This window comes from Nuphar pumila, chromosome 10 (assembly GCF_984573655.1).
Source record: "Nuphar pumila chromosome 10, dmNupPumi1.hap1.1, whole genome shotgun sequence".
Classification (NCBI taxonomy): Eukaryota; Viridiplantae; Streptophyta; class Magnoliopsida; order Nymphaeales; family Nymphaeaceae; genus Nuphar; species Nuphar pumila.
The window spans coordinates 87,255,344-87,271,272 of NC_143258.1; positions in this window are offsets into that span (position 1 = coordinate 87,255,344).

The following is a 15,929-nucleotide window of genomic DNA, read 5'->3' on the forward strand; positions in this document are numbered from 1 at the left end:
TGGACAAGACATCCAAAACAGATCAATGACTAGTCCAACAACTTCGAGAGGGTTTTTGATCCATCTGACAACTGAGTTTAGAAAAACTCAAGACAAACGTTTTGCGGGATGCTATTAACTTTCAAACAAATCAAGGTTTGTGGATTTTGGGAAAGTCAATTGAAAGTTATGATTAAATTACTCTTCAATATTTTCATAACCTCAACATTCAAAAAATCGATATGGGAATTAATCATGCAATAAACAAGTCAACTTTTGAAGTTACAGATGGACGATTCAACAGATCCTTAAAACATGAAAGATATTCATCAAAATATTACTAAACTAGAACTTTAAACAGATCAATAAACAAATTGGAAATGAGTGAGATATGATTAAAATATGAAACTCTGTCAGAAACTTCAAACAACAGAGTATAGCTTAGACCATATGCAACAAAATAACATTGTTAGGGATTTTTGACACTCAATAAAAACAAATCAAACAAAACACAAAACAGAAAACTTGTAGAGTCAGATGTTAGCTTTCCAACAAGTTATGGTTCACAAATTTTTATTCAACATAAAAGTAGATATGATTAAAATACAAAACACTAGCAAGGATGCAACTAACAGGACAAAATTCTGGTCTTGTCCATTCGACCAAAATTTGCTATGAATTTTGAGAGCTTAACAAAAATGATTCAAAAATAATGGTAAACAGTAAAGTTCAAGAGGCGGATCTTAGCTTTCCAACAAGTCAAAGATCACCCAAAGCAAATAAGTAGCTAGAGAGATATGGTCTTAATACCAGGACAATATCTGACAATTCTGAATGCAGAAACACACATGAATCATCCAACACAAGGAAAGTCAATTTTTTCTTTAGAAGGAAATAAGTTTTAGAAATCAGATGCAACTCAAACAATCCGAGTTATGAACAACAAGAATGACATAAACAACAACAATAATAATTTGAAAATAATTTCCATAATCTTCGACAATGATTTCCAGTAATCAATGATAACATCTATGCAAAAAACACATGGAATGAAAACAAGTTGCAGAATTGTATCTTGTTTGCAGCCAACAAACGAAAGAACACTTCAGTAGTCTCCACGATGCAATCCACAATGCCTCCAAGCTCAGAGAAGACATATCTTCGAACAGCTGACGAGTTTCAATCATTCACTCACACACAATCAAACTCAAGAATATGCCAAACCAGCCATAATGCTAGAGTTTCCTCCCTCTCTCAATTTTCAGCTTTTTTTTTTGCTCTTCAAAATTCAAAATCTCCCCTCTTGGTTGACCCCCCCCCCCCCCCCCCTTGGCCTCTTAAAACATGGGGAAGGGGCCTCATAAAGAGAGAGAGCCCTTCCCCAAGTTGGAGCTCTCCCAAGGCCAAGAATAGGCTAATTTTGAATAAGGCATTAATAAGTCTCCAACAACCCTATTGACTTCAAAGTCAAACAGAATTCAAATGAGGCCTATGGATGTTCACATGAAGTGTCGTCACCCACAGAGGTCCAATTGGTTTGGATCTTAGGCAAGATCCATACAACTTTAAGATCCATACCCAACAAAAAAATATATTAAAATTAAATGCGATAAAAAAAAAACTACCCTTCAACCCCATACACCCTCTAGTGCCACAAAAAAGATTCTATAGAACACTAGAACTATCCATATCCGTAGAATTTGACACCTAAAAATAAAATAAAATAAAAAAGAAATATCTAATATAATTCCTTAATTTGACAAAATGGAATCGAAAGTAAAAATGCAATTTCTAAGAAGGTGAAAGCAAAAATCTTAGCAAATTAAAATACGATAATAAAAAATAGATTTTCTCAGAGATCCAATTAGACTCTGATAGTCCTGCATGACATTGAATTTGCAAGGGTATTGCATCTTGAATCGGGTATGGTGAGTTGGATTTGAATCCAACTCATCTTCACTAAATTGATGACTAGGATGCTCTGCATCACTAAGTCGTCTGAAGTTCAAGAATCCAGTCAAACTGCATTCTCTACCACTCGAGGTAGAGGTCGAGGATGCACCTCCTATAGAGGATGGTGGAATCAAGGTATGGAAAATGGATGCGGTTCTCCATTGAACAACAATCAAGGCTACTCTAACCCACATTTACCAATTACTTGTCAATACTGTAACAGACGTGGGCATATTGCTAAGGACTATTGAGACATTCCAATGAATTTTTCAGCAATGTCTATACAACAAGGAGGTGATGATTTTTGGTATCCTGACACAAGAGCCACCAATCATCTAACTATGCATGAGAAAAATCTTATCAATAAGTCTCCATATCTTGGGAGCGATTCTATTATGATAGGCAATGGTAAGACTCTTCCTATTTCTCATACAGGAGACATGGTTATCTCATCTAATGTATCTCAGTTCTCGTTAAAAAATGTCTTTCATGTTTCAATTATTACAAAGAACTTATTATCTGTTGGTCAATTTACTCAAAAAAATGATTGTATTTTTGAGTTCTCACTATTTCACTTTATTGTTAAGGATCATCAGATAGGCAAGATTCAGCTTCAAGGTCCGAAAACCAGTGCGGGACTATATCCCATCAAGGCATGCATTGACCCATCTCTATGCACGACATATACATCAAGTCGTCAATCATCTGACCTATGTCATCGATGGCTCGAACATGCCAACAAAGCTATCATTTCCCTTCTTAGATCCAACAATTTTAAATAAAGAAAGACAAATAAAACCCTGCCTTAAGTGTCTCATCGGTAAGGCTCATAAGCTATCGTTTGGGCACTCTCAATCTTCTAGTTCATGGGCTCTAGAACATTTGCATGCAGATGTCTGGGGTCATGCACCTGTGGAATCTAGAGAAGGTTTTAGATATTACTTATTGTTAGTTGATGATTTTTCAAGGTTTTGTTGGTTATTTTCTATGAAAAATAAATCTCAAGTTTTTGACTACTTCAAAAATTTTAAGCCCATTGTTGAAACCCAAGTTGGGTTTACTATCACATATTTTCAGTCTTACAATGATGGTGAATTTACTAGTTCAGAGTTCAAGAGTTATCTTCAACAACATGGTATTTTTCATCGTCTCTCATGCCTGCACACACATGAGGAGAACAATCTTGTTGAATGCAAGCACCATCATGTTATTGAAATCAACTTAAACATGCTTAGCAGTACCAGTCTTGCCTTTGAATATTGGGTCGATGTGTTCCGGATGACAGTCTGCATTATCAATCGACTTCGAACCATCGTTCTGAAATGCCACACACCATATAAACTCTTCTTCCATCATAAACCTGATTACTCTCACCTGAGTATATTTGGTTGTGTCTGCTACCCTCTCCTTACACCCTACAATAAATCCAAGTTTTAACCCAAAACTCTACCCTGTATTTTCCTAGGTTATTCCTCTTGCCAAAAAGGATATATTTGTTTTCATCCACAAACCGGTCTAACATATATCTCTCATGTATATTTTGATGAGTCTTCTCTTCCTAGTGCCCTAGTTTTTTCCAACCCATCCTCTCTCCCTTCCTCAATCATGCTTTAGTAGGGTCTTTCCTTATATGCCCCACCTTTTGTCCCTCCCAGACTATCCTCCCCCCCCCCCCACCCACCAGCCCTTCTCCTGTGTCTCCTTATCTTCCCACTATTATGGAGAATATTGTAACTAGTTCACCATCCCTACTGTGTTCCCCTCCTGCTATTGTTTCTCTTCCTGACCCCTCTGTGTCTTCCGACCCTTCCCTAACTCCTCCCCTCCTTTCTCAACCACCGGAGTCCGATTCGGCTATTCATTGTCTCCTGAATCATTTCCATCTGATGGTCACTCGGTCTATGATTGGCTCTCTAAAACCCAAAACCTTCACAACTTCTCTTTATCTTCTTATCCCATCTCTTCTTGAGCTTGAACCGTCTACCTTTGAACAAGCTTCCCAGCTTGCCCATTGACAGACCACTATTTAACAAAAATATGATGCTCTTATGACTAATCGAACGTGGCACATTATCCCTTCACATCCCCATCTCAATATTGTCGGTTGTAAGTGGGTCTACCGTATCAAACATCTCTGTGATGGCACTATTGCCCAGTACAAGGAATGTCTTGTGGCCAAAGGGTTTCATCAGGAAGGTCTTGATTTCTATGAGACCTTCAGCCCTGTCATCAAGCCCACCACCATTCAGGTTATTTTTTCTCCAGCAATCTCCTCCAACTGGACCATGCGTCAGCTTGACTTCAACAATGCTTTCCTAAATAGATATCTTGATGAAGACGTGTACATGAGCCAACCTCCAGGCTTTGAAGATGCTAAGTTCCCTAATTATGCTTGCAAATTAGACTGTGCCATCTATGGGCTTAAACAAGCCCCCCGGGCATGGTACTAATGTTTGATCTCATCCTTACTATCTCTTGGCTTCGTCATGTCTCAATCTGATGCATCTCTTTTTATTTATAAAGATAGTTGGCTTGTCTTATTCTTAGTAGTCTATGTAGATGATATCATAATCATAGGTAACTCTTCAGAAGCCATCACCCGAATGGTCGCCAACCTTGGCTCTACCTTCTTAGTCAAAGATCTTGGGTGGTTAAGCTATTTCTTGGGTATTGAAGTCCGCTATCTTAACAATTGTGTGCATCTTTCTCAACAGATGATATTATTAATCTTCTCAAGAAGGCTTCCATGGTTGACGCCAAGCCGGTTGCCACTCCTATGAGTTCTTCTCTGAAGCTCATCAAACTTGAAACAATGTTATTCTCATATCCAACGATGTATCGTAGTATCATGGGCGGTCTGCAGTACTTGTCTCTTACTCGCCCTGACATTATGTTTGTCGTCAACAAAGTCTGTCAATATACGCATCAACCTCTTGATAAGCATTGATCTGCAGTTAAGCGTATTCTTCGTTACTTGATGGGCACCATTGAGTACGACCTTCTTTGACTATCTTCTTCCCTCATTCTAAGTGCCTTTTTCGATGCTAACTGGGCAGGTTGCCTAGATGATCATAAATTTACTGATGGTTTTGTTGTTTTTCTAAGCAACAATGTTGTCTCGTGGTCTTCTCGTAAACAACATATAGTTGTTAGGTCCAACACTGAAGTTGAATACAAGTCTCTTGCTTGTGTCACCTTTGACCTACTGTGGTTAAAGTTTTTACTTATAGAGCTTGGTGTTTCATTAGCCAAACTGCCAATTTTATGGTGTGACAATCTTGGTGCATTGTTTTTAGCAACCAATCATGTGTTTCATGCTCGCACGAAACACATTGAGATTGACTTTCACTTTGTTCGGGATCATGTCCACACTAGCAATCTTCAAGTACAGTTCATCTCCTCAGGAGATCAACTTGTCGATGGTCTCACTAAGCCGCTGCCTACTTCAAAGTTTCACGATTTTCTTGTCAAGCTTAACGTGTGCTTCCCCTCATTGAGCTTGTGGGGGCGTGTTAAAGATAATAACGATAGAGATAAGGATCAAAGTGATAAGGCCAAAGATACCAGTCAAACCAAGACTCTCGTGGCCCTGAGGACTCTTCAAGATTAATCATCGTTACATTTGGAGTGTTCAATATATCGTGGCCTTGTGGAGTCTTCAAGATTAATCATCATTACATTTGGAGTGTTTTGTATATCGTATTATGTCATGTATATCCCCTATAATCAAGAAGGTTATAAATAGATGCTTCAACGTCTCAGCCAAAACATGCGAGGCAATATTTTCTTCAAGCACTTTTATTATCTGGTTTACGTGGTGACTGACGTCTTTTCATGATGCCCATGGGATTTGAATATGGATTACCTGCCTAGCAGCCTAGGTCCCATTCCACTATGCCAAACCCCTTTGGGGTTTGAAGCGAGTTTTTGTTGAAAAATAGAACATAAAACAAGGATTTTTGAGTTCTTTAATCAATATAAAAATACACTTTTATTGAGATATAATTAAAAATTATTTAAAAACTATTTAAAAATTATCTAAAATATTAAAATTATGACCATGTGTGTTAGTAGTGCTGGTAAACAACTTAACAAGCTGAGCTCGAAGCGTTCAAGCTTGGCTCATTCTTGTGACAAGCCAAGCCAAGTTTGAACTCATAATGGCCCCGAGTTAAATGAGCCAAGTTTGAGCTGGCTTGTTTATAGAAAAAAATGCATTAGTTTAGAGCTAAAAGAAATATGAATACAAAAACATACATGAAAAATGTATTTTTAATACCTAACAAGCTTATACAAGTTGACTTGAGCAGAGTACGTACCTATTGTTCATATTCGTCTTGCCAAGCCTATTTTATGAACTCAAACGAGTTCTTTACAAGCCTAAATGAGCCGAGCCATTAGCGAATCGGCTTATTTCCCAATCCTACGTGTTAGTGTGTTAGAAAAACTAGCTTTGTTGGAAACTCTTGCCGTACTATGGTAGCCACACTCATTAACGTGAAACACCAACTTTGGACCATCATCTACCATGGAGCTTGCTACTACTCCCACTTCATGGCAATGAACATCCAACTTAGTATTCACGTCTTATGTTGACCTAGCTAGGTGTGGGGAACCCTTATGGGCAATTAAACAACGCCTTCTAGAAACCTCAACTAAACACGATATCAGGTCAGCTATATATTTGGATTTGACTTTACAAAAGATTGCATCATCAAATTTATAACATCTAAACCGGTTTTGCATCAAGAAACTAAGTTGGCTCATTTATTGGCCGACTTCAAGGTTAGCATGAGGACAATATCACATTAGTGACAATGTCTGATTACCATGACCGAAAATTGATGGGAATCAATTAGGGATGACAGTGGACTGAGGCGGGGGTGGGGGACAAAGTCTCCACCCTCGCCCTGTCTCAAAAAGTTAACCTCCATCCCCGGTCCATTCCCGTGGCGGGGGGACTTTGGATCTCCACCTCTGCCCCGTCTCAAACTAATTATCCCCATCCCTGCCCCGCCCTGTCCTCATGCCCATCCCCGTCCCCATCCCACCCTGCCCCACCATGGATCTCATCACATGAGATTGGATCTTCCAATCATGTTTAGAAAGAAAAGAAAAGGGTTACAACATATGGGTTCATCTATTGGATCTGCTTGAATCCTGTCAAACCTGGTTGAATCTAGAAGATTAGATCCAAATACAACCCACTTTAGTTGGATTGGATATGGTTCAAATACCAAGACACGCTTACTGCAGACCCAAAGCAAAATAAGCACAATCACTATCATGGTTGACTTATAGCATAAAAAGCATAAAGCAATCACCAAGCTTTGTGGAGAACGGACATAAAATGCAAGCCACCATAAGTTAAATGAATGGCATTGAAAGTATAGAATCGCTTATAAAGGAAAAACCAATATAGTGCTTGTGTGGACTAAATGGACATATTGAAACTAAAATTCAAACATAAATTTCAATTTCACACTTGGCACATGTTATGCATTTGGATCGTGGTAAGATGTATGCCATGAGGTGAGGCACGCTCTCCTTTGGGGGATAGGCTGATAAATCTATGGCATACCCAAGGTAATTTATTGGTGCCTCACCTTCGAGGCAGGAAATTGCCACCCTGAGGCGGGGAATTGTTGAAACCGAGGCTTTCCATCGCACAAAAGTACAACCAAAGCAGAATTTATTTGACAAATCTAGAAGTTTTTGCAAACAAGAAGTATGTTGAAAGAAGAAACCAAAAAAAGTTGTGATGCCTCAATTTTCTAGTCGACAACACACTCAAATCTATGTTTTCCTTAAATTTACCAACACAAGTGATGACAAAAATTATACTAAGCCCTTCACTGTTTGGAATGTGTTGGAACTTGTCACTACTCACATATTCGAAATAGCTAGTGCAGCCAAAATTTGTCTAATCAAAAGAGAAACAAATAAACACTATAGAGCATCCTCTGAGTTTCACTACCAAAATATAAAATCGGCAAAAGCCCTATCACTTGAGAGGGATAAACCTAGACAAGTGGGTGGCACCAATACCTGGCCTCCCGTGCTTGACAGGCTTGTAGCTTATGGAGAACTCTGCCAAGTAATGGCTGATCATCTTTGTTTAAGAACTCTATTTTCCCTCCATCCATTTTAAGATAGCGTTCAACTGTCAAAGATATTGGAGTTCCATCTGATAAATCCTCAAGCTTGCACATGGCATCTACTAGGCAATATGCACCATCATACTGCACCATTTGAGCACCTAAGCCGCCACTCATGATAGGAAAACAATTTGCAATAAAATGTGAACATCAAAAACATACAATCATATAAGGTTTCTTCTTATAAATGAAATTCATAGGTTTTACTTTTCAAACCTCCATGAACACTGTTGTAGTCATCACAATCAGACTCCAAAATGCTGACGGTATCAAACCATGATTCCTCTTGGCACACCACTATAAACACATGTTGTTCAAAAAGTTAAGTCTTCTTTCTTTTTATTGATAGGATAAAGTTAAACTGAGATTAGCAATGTATGAAAAATATTCATAGATATCAAGACAATCTACCTCTGAAAAAATTGCAAAAAGCATGATTGCAGAAAAATAAGAAATGCATGTCATACTAGATATTTGTAACCTTTTCTTGAAGTGCACATACATTCAGAAATCATCCCTACACAAATAAAAATAATAACCAAAGATCAAAGTAGTTAGACCATAGACAACACCAAAAACAAGTTCAGTAGCCATATGGTACCTTAATGCGACCCTTACTATTTAAGTACAAGGTGAGGTCATTAGATGTTAGCTGAAAGAAGCAGCTTCTGGCAGCAATCTTTTCTAATAGATGCTAGGCCATTATTTCTCATCTGAATAATTCTCATTCTGCTTTAACAAGCTGTCCAAAAAGATTTGCCGCTTGCAAATGCCGGGAACTAATATTCTAAAATTCTCTCCATCATGCATTAAGGTTCATAAAGACTTGGAAAGAAAAGATGTAACATGAACATCACATCAGAATCCCACCCATCTTTTTTTAATTTTCTTCATTTCAATAAAATCTATTATTTTCTTCCCACAGGCTGTTAGAACAATTCATGCTATCCTCAGCCATACTATCGGGCCTTTGACTTCTACATATTCTTTCCTTTTCCTAGTATCAATTCTTAGCAGCTTGTATGAACATTTACATGCTCTATCCACATACATCCAAGACTTCCTAGATTTATCCCTTCTTTCCTCTTTTATGAGATCACATTCTCCATGGAACAAAATTGACATTCAAAATGTTGATGTAGCCCCAAATAGCAAATAAAGAACCAGAAAATAGTGCTATAGCCAAACTAATTAAAAAAAATTGCACTATGAATTTACACATTTGTAGCTCAAGATTGTTCAAAATAAGTTTCTCAAGGAGACTAAGAATGATTTAGAAACCATTGTTCACACATAGCAGGTAGAGGTATGAGTACATTCTTTCATCATTCTAGAAAAAAAAATAGGGTAGAAAAGTAGTAACTTCCTACAGAGAGGCTAAAACTTATTGGTACTTGTTAGACACAACCATGTCGCGAACTACTGAACACAAACAAAAAGTGTCAATGTTGAAGCAATCAGGATGCAGCAAGATCTTCAAAAAAGTCAAACATTCCACATGTAGAAACAAAATCATCTGCTAGTCTGGAACCATATCAGTGATATCACTTTAGGGATATTGTGTCTTAAGTTTAATATCATGAGTGACTTCTATAATATGTGTAGCATCCCTTGGATGGAAAAACAAAACCTTGTAATTCATGAAGAATTTTCAAGAACTAAAATCATTTGTCATTTTTGTCAAATCCGAACCTAGAACCAAAGTAAAATGCCGCAGTGAGCAACCACAGATCGCTGTAAATGGCAACTAGAGACAACAAATCTTGCATGCATCCCATCCCTTGCAAAGTTGGTGGATGAATCTGGCACCGACGATGATGGTCGTCCATGGTGGACAGAGACAGAGGACCGACGAACGTGGTGTTGCACACGATTTAGGGTTAGTAAGTTGGTATATATTATTATGGTTTTATTATAATTTTATTAGTTAGGTTTAAGTATTTTAGTAATTTTATTAACGAGGATGGGGCGGGGTGGGGCAGGGGAAAGTGTAAGTCCATCCCCATACGGGGATGAATTTTAACCTTCATTCCTGCCTCCATCCCCGTTTCATGCCCTTCATCCCCCGTCCATACGGGGCGAGACGGGGAGGGCCCCATTTCCCCCCAGTCCACTGCCATCCCTAGAGTCAATTAAGAGCTTACTTTTGCATCCAAGGACAATCTCACATTAGTGACACTGTGTAACACCACCCCCTCCGATGAAATCGTCGGAGGGGATAGAGTTAAAAAAAAAAAAAAGTGAGGGAAGACGGTTTCCCATTTGGGGGAACCGCCTCCCTTGTAACGAACTGGGGGGATGAGGATAAACCTCACCCCCCACGATCGACGAGGGAGGGGTGAGGTTATCCTCAATCCATCACGAGGGCTATAAATGGCCCTCATGGTGTGTCCCCTCCACCGTTGACCAAGCAAGCGGTAGAGGGAAAGGAACATGGAAAAAAAATATAAGAGTCGCAAAGAGAGGAGAGACTTATCGAACAAAAGACACTCCAGGTATGTTCTTATTTTCCTTCTTGCTTTTTTTGGTCAAGCAGAGGGCTGGCAACCATGACTGTTGGCTAGTTGCAGAGAAACGAAAAAAAATGACATTGAGAGAGAGAGAGAGAGAGACGGTTGACCGACCCCTCTATCATGAGGAGGAAGGAGGGAGAGGGTCGGTAGGGGCCGACCCCTCTGTGTCTAATACGATGGAAGGTGCAGAGCTCCCTTTCACGTGTCTTCTTTTAGAAAAAAAATTTGGTTTGGGTGCGACCTAGACCAAACCAAGTGAGTACAAAAAAAATGGGTCGAACAAGTTTAGGCTGAACCGGTTCAGATTGAGTCTGCTCAAGATGAATCAGTTTAGAACCGAATTGATATAGACCAAATCAGGTTAGACCGAATTGGTTTCGTTCACAATTTGAGTTTGATTGGGTCTCTATTTGAATCCAGTCTGATCTGGATTAGATCATTTTTGGATCCAGTTAACTTGGACCGATCCAAATGGAAGTGGATCCAAAGAGATTTGGGTTTGGATCCAGATTAACTATTCTAGATCTAGAATAGAACTGGACCTGGTTCAGATCAATACTGGATCTAGAATAGAACTGGATCCATATCATAATTGCATCTGGATGCAACTAAATTGATCAGTTCTGAATCCATATCAGAACTTGGTCTGGATTCAGATCAATAATGGGTTTGGATCCAATCAGATAGTTTTGGAATCAGATCAGAAATGGATCTTGATCGAGTTGTGATTTAATTTCGAATATTGAAAATAATTATCAAAATGACTAAAGTACCCTTATATGTACCCAAGATCTGTTTTGGTAAAATTAACATAACTTTGCACTCCAAACTTAGAATCGAGTGAGATTTGGTGCATTGGACTCGTATCGTAGAGAATTTTTTTTTTGTCTTCTGGTTTTGATCAAATTAAGAGCGCAAAAATCAAGGTCTTACAAGTCAATTTAGGAGAGGTATTTTGATCATTTTGTTAAAATATAAGAGGTGATGAGTATTAATACGATTATGCTTGTGTAATGATCAGATCCTACTATTAGAATCGCTTGAGACTCAATTGCGACAAGAATACAAGATTCGTATTCGAGGTAAGAGATATTATAAGTAATTTTAGTTATTAATAAATCTTTTTGTGTTACATGTTATTGTAATGTTGTGATTTAGCATGATTAAAAGATAGTTTTTGCATGTGAACATGATGTACATAAAATGACCATGTATGAAATTATGAGATAATTATACACACATTAGTCTTGATATGTCATGCATATTAGAAAAATATTATTTTGTGATAAATTGTTAATAACATGCATCAAGATAAGATTGTGATTAGACTTGAGTTCCTTTATTCTATTCATATCGTGTAAATGAATATGTTGAGATTAGCATGCACAAACCCTTAAATTCTAGAAGTGGTGACCTATGATAAGGGCTATCTGGTTCGTGGCTATAGTGTAGCCACCATATAGAGTAGGCCACCGGTGATTTAACGATGTAGAGACTCTATATCGTTGCGTGTTTAGTATGAGACAAGTGTGAACCCTAATGTCATCCTGAGATTAAAGAGTAAGATTCATCATGGTCATTTCACAATATCACTCATGAGAAAATGAGTGAAATACGAGTTTGATAATAAGGTCCAATGTGTTGAATTTAGTTTATGATTTAGGGTTATACTCAGGCAGTGTTTGGAACTCTAGACAACTATGGATGATTAATAATCATCATGGTTCAGATGTATCATGGACCATACTTAGATTGAAATTGAGTATGACCTTTCGGCTAGCTATCGATGAGGTCTCTTTTTTGTTTCACTATAGTGTCTAGTAGTCTGAGAATCACTGTGAGTTTATGATTCATTGTCTGGCCAACATATAGAATTTGAGTAATCTACGCGGGTTGCTACGCCCATAGACAGTTATGACCGGTATAGCCCACATAGGGTTAACTTAGTGTGATAGTATTTAAAAGAGTTAATGGAAGGATAATTAAAATATACAAACTTGTGTAGTGTATCGAAAACTAAACTCAAACTAAGGGCTTAGAGCGCACTATAATTATAAGTTAAAGTGTTTATTTGCTTATAATTATTTTTTACTGGGTTGTAAACTCACCTCCATATATAATTATAACTGTAGGTTCCAGGCACACTAGCACAGGTAAGACGTGATTGACTACTTCTTCGACAGAGCACTTAATAGTTTTTATTTTTCTTTTCATTGAACATTTATATACTTGCTATTTTCTGATATTATGAATGATGAACATTGTGAAAAAAATGAGTTATTGGAAAAAAAATTAGTCATGTTTTATCTGTGTGAACGTTATATACTTTCCCTCTAGGAAGTAAAACCAACCGAACTCGAACTCTTAAGGTCTCACATCGAGGTGTTACATACTGCCTTATCCCTTACGGTGACAATGATCCTACTTTCTACACCGAACAAACCCTCTCGTTTTGGATATGTTTGGTCACCTTTCAATGCAACAAGTTGCACCTTGTGATCAAGGTCATCCAACACTATGAGGACTCTCTTGCGACTAAGCCTTTGCTTGATCATCCTAATTCCTTCTTCGACCGTGCCCTTTGGTTTAACATTCTCTTTCTTAACATCACGAACGAGCTTGGCTTGTATAGTGAGAGAAGCCCCTTCCGCTTCTTTGTTGTTTCCTTAATTTCTGTGATGAAGCTGCAACCTTCAAATCCATCAAAAAGCTTGTCATAGGTGGCCATGGCAATTGTTGTCTTGCCGATTCTACCTTGCCCACATATTCCCATCACGTGAACACCATCTGTTTTTCTCTCCACCATCTTTATCATGCATGAATCAATTGCAATGGGCTTTATACCAAAGAAATCTTATCACCTATCTTGGTGACAAGTTCTGCCTCATGCCTGCATTGTCAAATGATGGAGAGACAATTTAAAAAAAATGGCAATGACAATTAATTGCAAATATATATATATATATATATATATATATATATATATATATATATATATATATATATATATATATATATATATATATATATATATATATATATATATATATATATATATATATGATGCGGTGCTCTAGAAGCACATGCTCCCTTATCTATCGGATTATTTTGAAACCAACGGTCTAAGTATTGTTTGAAAATCTATCTTTTATCATTATTATAGAACTTAAATGGGGGCTTTCTATTATTAATAATTTTCAAATAAATAAATGAGGGAGGAGGAGGAATGGAGCTTTCCAAAGATGAAATCACCAGAGTTTTTTTTTTCAAAGGCAAGCTGAGGTTAGGTAGACCCCTACCATATATCTCTTAAGCCCCATGTGGGGGAGGAATTTGAACCTGGGCCTTAAATTTGGCACAGGACCCGCTTACTACATGGGATACCACCTCGGTGGTATGAAATCACGGAGTTGCTCTCTCTTTTGTTCAAATTTCATGCATGTGGATGAAAAACATGAATGCATAACATGCATGAATGATGGACATGGATGCAAGTGTTCTTTCTCTACACTTTCCCTCTTTCATATACATGGGCATGAATGCATGAACATTGATACACATAGATGCCTGCATGGCAAGCGTGCATGGATGAATTATGAAATGGATGCATGTTTTTTCTTTCATTCTGGATAATGGACGTTAATGCATAATAATAACTGAGGGAAAAATAAAAAGTCAGAAACAATTAATTTTTAGCCTTGAAATCTACCCTATCACTCACGCCTACGGATGGCAATAGATGGAAGGGAAATGAGGCCCCGCCCCCACCTCATCCCATTTGGACCGGGGATGAAAGATAAGAAATGGGGAATTGACCAGGGGTGAAGGTTAAAATCCAAACCTGTGCGGGGATGGACTTACTCTTGCCTCTGCCCTGCCCTATCCCGCCCCATCCCCGATCCTTATTAAGAAATTACTATTATGCTTTTATATATATTATAAAATCATATATATAATATACATCCCTAACCTAATGTAAAACCTTTCTTGCATCTCTCATCTTTACTTCCTCTAACGACTTACACAAGTTCTTATTTCTCTTTTCTCCTTTCTCTAACCACGGGAAGCGGTAGCAGCAAAAGGATCGGGGAAATGGAACCCCACCCCGCCTCATCTCGTTTGGACCAGGGATGGAAGATATGAAACGAGGAATAGACTTGGGATGGAGGTTAAAATCAAAACTCCTACAAGGATGAAGGCAGGGATGAATGGCAAAATTTTGAGACGGAGCCATTAAAGATTGAATTAAAACCATGCAAATTTCAACATCTTCTAAACAGTTAGACTGAAAATAATCCAAAGGTATATATTAAAGAGTAGAGTACTCTGTCGTTACTAATATATATAAGAAAAGTTTTTAAGCCTACCACCAGTTTTTAAGGTTTTTGGGTTGTTTTTTCCAAATCTGACCCTACAGATGTGTTTTCCATGGTCGATTGGCTAGGAAATCATACTTGAATAACGTTATTTTGATAAAAAAAAGATGATTTTTTAAGTGTTAAATATTTTAATAATTGTTTTTTAAATCTTATTAAAACTTAACTGTGTGTTGAATCATGCAATCTAATAGTTGATTTCTATAAAATCAAGCATGTAGTTCACAATTGTATGGTCAAATGTTAGAAAAAATCCTTCCAAAGCCTACTAAGTTGGTAGTTACAACCTACTCTCTCTCTCTCTCTCTCTCTCTCTCTCACACACACACACACACATATATATATATATATATATTGTAGTGGGTACATGCTAAATGAGTTTTTTTGCTCTTTCGGTATTTTTTTTGCAGTTCCGACCCCATAAATGTATTGGGCATGATTGGTTTATGAGAGATCCACACCTGGATCATTTTTGATGAAAAAAATGATATTCGAATACTAAAAAATTTATAAAGATTTTGGACCATTGATTTTTTTAACATTATAAAAAATCACCATGTGTTAGAGTTGAACACTTCAAGAGTTGATCCTTATAAAATAAAGTACATAGATCATATCTATACGGTCAAATTTTAAAAATAAAATGAAAAAACTTGAGAAACTCATTTAGCATATATATATATATGTGTCTGTGTGAGAGAGAGAGAGAGAGTAGGTGGTACTGCCACAGCCAGCCTACCGGGCTTTAGAAGGATTTTTTTATTTATTTTTAAATTTGACCATACAAATGTGATCTACATGCTTGATTCGAGAAACAACTTTAATGACTCATTCTTGAAACTTATCACAATTTTTGAAACTTGTCCGATATCCAAAGTTGTAAATTTTTAATGGTAAAAAGGCATTTCTACCCTTCGCACATGCAAATTTTCTCATGCGTACTTTCTCCT